Source organism: Ranitomeya imitator, chromosome 5 (assembly GCF_032444005.1).
Source record: "Ranitomeya imitator isolate aRanImi1 chromosome 5, aRanImi1.pri, whole genome shotgun sequence".
Lineage (NCBI taxonomy): Eukaryota > Metazoa > Chordata > Amphibia > Anura > Dendrobatidae > Ranitomeya > Ranitomeya imitator.
In genome coordinates, this window is record NC_091286.1 from 672855594 (window position 1) to 672861353 (window position 5760).

A 5760-nucleotide genomic window follows, 5' to 3' on the forward strand; every position below is an offset into this window, starting at 1 on the left:
TTGCCGAGTGCCCAAACAGTGGTTTACCCCCACATATGAGGTATCGACGTACTCGGGAGAAATTGCCCAACAAATTTTATGATCCATTTTATCCTACTGCCCATGTGAAAATGAAAAAATTGAGGCGAAAATAATTTTTTTGTGAAAAAAAAGTACTTTTTCATTTTTACAGATCAATTTGTGAAGCTCCTGAGGGTTTAAAGTGCTCACTAGGCATCTAAATAAGTTCCTTGGGGGGGTCTAGTTTCCAAAATGGGGTCACTTGTGGGGAGCGCCAATGTTTAGGCACACAGGAGCTATCCAAACGAGACATGGTGTCCGCTAACGATGGAAATAATTTTTCATTCAAAAAGTCAAATGGCGCTCCTTCCCTTCCGAGCCTTACCATGTGCCCAAACAGTGGTTTACCCCCACATATGAGGTATCGGCGTACTCAGGAGAAATTGCCCAACACATTTTAGGATCCATTTTATCCTGTTGCCTATGTGAAAATGAAAAAATTGAGGCTAAAAAATTTTTTTGTGAAAAAAAGTACTTTTTCATTTTTACGGATCAATTTGTGAAGCACCTGGGGGTTCAAAGTGCTCACTATGCATCTAGATAAGTTCCTTTGGGCGTCTAGTTTCCAAAATGGGGTCACTTGTGGGGGAGCTCCAATTTTTAGGCACACGGGGGCTCTCCAAACGTGACATGGTGTCCGCTAAAGAGTGGAGCCAATTTTTGATTCAAAAAGTCAAATGGTGCTCCTTCCCTTCCAAGCCCTGCCGTGCGCCCAAACAGTGGTTTACCCCCACATATGAGGTATCAGCATACTCAGGACAAATTGCACAACAACTTTCGTGGTTCAGTTTCTCCTTTTACCATTGGGAAAATAAAAAAATTGTTGCTAAAAGATAATTTTTGTGACTAAAAAGTTAAATGTTCATTTTTTCCTTCCATGTTGCTTCTGCTGCTGTGAAGCACCTGAAGGGTTAATAAACTTCTTGAATGTGGTTTTGAGTACCTTGAGGGGTGCAGTTTTTAGAATGGTGTCACTTTTGGGTATTTTCAGCCATATAGACCCCTCAAACTGACTTCAAATGTGAGGTGGTCCCTAAAAAAAATGGTTTTGTAAATTTCGTTGTAAAAATGACAAATCGCTGGTCAAATTTTAACCCTTATAACTTCCTAACAAAAAAAAATTTTGTTTCCAAAATTGTGCTGATGTAAAGTAAACATGTGGGAAATGTTATTTATTAACTATTTTGTGTCACATATCTCTCTGGTTTAACAGAATAAAAATTCAAAATGTGAAAATTGCGAAATTTTCAAAATTTTCGCCAAATTTCCGTTTTTATCACAAATAAACGCAGAATTTATTGACCTAAATTTACCACTAACATGAAGCCCAATATGTCACGAAAAAACAATCTCAGAACCGCTAGGATCCGTTGAAGCGTTCCTGAGTTATTACCTCATAAAGGGACACTGGTCAGAATTGCAAAAAACGGCAAGGTCTTTAAGGTCAAAATAGGCTGGGTCATGAAGGGGTTAAACCATGGCAAAAGTTAAAAAAAAGTTTTCAAAGATATGAAAAAAATAAAAAAAATAAAAGTTTAAATCACCCCCCTTTCGCCCCATTCAAATTAAAACAATAAAAAAAAATTAAACCTACACTTGTTTGGTATCGCCTCATTCAGAATCGCCCGATCTATCAACAAAAATTAAAGTATCAACCTGATCTCTAAACGGCGTAGTGAGAAAAAAAATCCAAAACGCCAGAATTACGTTTTTTTGGTCGCCATAACATATAATTAAAATGTATTAACGGGCGATCAAAAGAATGTATCTGGACCAAAATGCTATCTTGAAAAATGTCAGGTCGGCACGCAAAAAAAAAGCCCTCACCGGACCCAAGATCACGAAAAATGGAGACGTTACGGGTATCGGAAAATTGCGCATTTTTTTTTTTTTTTTTTTTTTTTACAAAAGTTTGGAATTTATTTTTACCACTTAGATTAAATATGACCTATACATTTGTGGTGTCTATGAACTCGTTATGACCTGGAGAATCATAATGGCAGGTCAGGTTTTGCATTTAGTGCACCTAGCAAAAAAGGCAAACAAAAAACAAGTGTGGGATTGCACTTTTTTTGCAATTTCATCGTACTTGGAATTTTTTTCCTGGTTCCTAGTACATGACATCGTAAAAACAATGACGTCGTTCAAAAGTACAACCTGTGCTTGAATTCAGCTCTTCCATGAATTTCCACATACATGTACATTCTGCAAATTCCAGAATACAAAGCTAGATGTAGGTGACTCGAATTCTTGAACAACCACATTAGCTATTCATAATATCACTATTTTGACCGTGCATTGCACAAAAAATAGCTAGGGAATTGTTGCAAGATGTGTAACTTCTCTTTGTTTAGTACATTTAGTGATAATGGAGCACAGATCAGGAGCAAATCATTGTTTGCTTGTATCAAAAGAAAACATTTCTTGTAGGTCACTTAGATGCACAACGCTCAGGCTTTTCTCCATATGTGATCTAATAAAATAGACCACGAGTTAATAAGCACAAAAATAGCAATCCTATTGAAAGGTTCTAATCATCTATTAATCCGTGTTTTTAAAGTGAAAAGGTAAATTTCTAACAATCCAAAATACAACAAATAAAAAAATTAAAAAGATATTCTAAAAACCTAAATATGTAAAAGGCATCAAATGTGAATTTCGCTTTTTGAAAGATTTGGGTTTTATGTATTTCATATCTTTTTCATGCATCTAATTGTTTATTCATGTATTTACTAAATTTGGAATTATTACAATTAAATACCCTCTCCATTAACAATCCTAATGGATAAGTTACACTTTTAAAAGAATTTTCCTAATATTTGGCTTTTTAAGCATGTAAGTTTAAAGACACAAGTTATAAAAAAAATCTGATTGACATGTCTTAAGGCTACTGGAAACTAAACAGCACAAATTAAAGCCATTAATGTTTATTAAACTTCAATTAAAATGCACACAACAAATATATTCATAAGAACCAAGACATATATTTAGAAAATTGAGCCCAAGAGAGCCACCATAATTAGATTCATCTGGCAATATGAGGGGTTAAATGACTGCACAAAAATGTAAGTTCAGTGGGTACGGAACGTATTCAGACCTGTTTAAATTTTTCACTTTTTGTTTCTTTGCAGCCATTTGGTAAATTCAAAAAAGTTCATTTTTTCTCATTAATGTACACTCTGCACCCGATTTTGACTGAAAAAAACAGAAATGTAGAAATTGTTGAAAATGTATTAAAAAAGCAAAACTGAAATATCACATGGTCATAAGTATTCAGTCCTTTTGCTCAGACACTCATATTTAAGTCACATGCTGTCTATTTCCTTGTGATCTTCCTTGAGATAGTTCTACTCCTTCATTGGAGTCCAGCTGTGTTTAATTAAACTGATAGGACTTGATTTGGAAAGGCGCACACCTGTCTATATAAGACCTCACAGCTCACAGTGCATGTCAGACCAAATGAGAATCATAAGGTCAAAGGAACAGGCCAAGGAGCTCAGGGACAGAATTTTGGCAAGGCACAGATCTGTCCAAAGTTACAACAGAATGTATGCAGTACTCACGGTTCCTAAGAGCACAGTGGCCGCCATAATCCATTAATGAAAGAAGTTTGGACTACCAGAAGTCTTCCTAGACCTGGCTGTCCAACCAAACTGAGCAATCAAGGGAGAAGATCCTTGGTGAGAGAGGTAAAGAAGAACCCCAATATCACTGTGGATGAGCTCCAGAGATGCAGTAGGGAGATGGGAGAAAGTTCCACAAAGTCAACTATCATTGCAGCCCTCCACCAGTCGGGCCTTTATGGCAGAGTGGCTCGACGGAAGCCTCTGCTCAGTGCAAGACATATGAAAGCCCACATAGAGTTTGCTTTAAAACACATGAAAGACTCCCAGACTATGAGAAATTAGATTCTCTGGCCTGATAAGATGAAGATAGACTTTTTTGGTGACAATTCTAACAGTATGTGTGGAAAAAAACAGGCATTGGTCATCACCTGCCCAATACAATCCCAACATTGAAACATGGTGGTGGCAGCATCATGCCATGGGGACGTTTTTCAGCTGCAGGGACAGGACGACTGGTTGCCACTGAAGGAAACATGAACGAAACCTGAATATGGCCAAGTACAGAGATATCCTGGTGAAAATCTCTTCCAGAGTGCTCTGTACCTCAGACTTTGCCAAAGGTTCACCTTCCAACAAGACAATGTCCCCAGTCACACAGCTAAAATAACAAACGAGTGGCTTCAGAACAACTCTGTGACTATTCTTGACTGGCCCAGCCGGAGCTCTGACCTAAACCCAATTGAGCATCTCTGGAGAGACCTGAAAATGGCGTCCACCAACGTTCACCATCCAACCTGATGGAACTGGAGAGGATCTGCAAGGAAGAATGGCCAAGGATCCCCAAATCAAGGTGTGAAAAACTTGTTGCATCATTCTCAAGAAGACTCATGGCTGTACTAGGTCAAAAGGTGCTTCTCCTCAATAGTGAGCAAACGGTCTGAATACTTATGACCATGTGATATTTCTGTTTTTCTTTTTTAATACATTTGCAAAAACTACTACATTTCTATTTTTGTTTCAGTCAAGATGGGGTTCAGAGTGCACATTAATGAGAAAAAAATGAACTTTTTTGAATTTAACAAATACTTTCCGTACCCACTGTATAATAAAGATCAGGATTACAAAGATAAATCACAACCAAAAAATCCTTCCGGCTCGCATTAGCCCTGTAGATGTATGTTCTGCTTGGCCAGAAAGGTTGACACCCTATAATGACGACCATTGTTATGCTAAACTCAGTGGCCAGGCAGGACATAACTGCTCTGGCAACAATTAAGAGACCACCACATCAAATCCCTGTCATGGGCAGCCCAATCTCCAGACCTGAACCCCATTGAAAACCTCTGGAATGAAATCAGGAGGACATCTTTTAGCATATTCAGGCTCTAGCCCTCCTTGTTATTTTATATAAAGTTGTTTTTTTTTGCAAACTTGCTGACTATTGTTTTCTAAACTTGCTTTTTAGTCACAATCAACAGAATTGTGATTGCAGCTCTGTAGTATAAAACAAGCATTCTCTGAGGTTAAAAACAAAAGTTCAATTCATCTTAACTGGTGGTAGAGGAAGATATCCTGAAGTTGCACCAAGTAAGAAAAGGAGATTCCGAACAGCAGGGTCACTGATTAGCGGTAATTTACGATCAGTGCAATATAACTAATGCAATGTCTGTTTAAATGCAACTTATTTGTGGACAAAATCTATATGTAGATATTCTATATTCTAGATATCTATATATCTATATTCTATAACCCTGTATGTAACCCCTTTCTCATGTACAGCACCATGGAATTAATGGTGCTATATAAATAAATAATAATAATAATAATAATATATGTAAACTCCACGTATAGAAAAAAAACTCTCTAGAACTATAACTTTCAGAGCAATATGTCTGAATATCACTGATTTCACCATTGTATTACGGCTCGTCTACAAGAAATTAATTAACAAAGGGGAGATATTCAATGTTATTGCTGGAGGAAATATTATAAGGAAAAGTTTTGCAATATCTGTAGATCTTCTCGAGATAGAATGCACCAGGTGACGTCAGTTCAGGGTTTAAATATTTTCTCAGTATTTGCTGCTATATATTAGGCTCCGTGATAATATATTACAGACGGACTGAAGAGACAA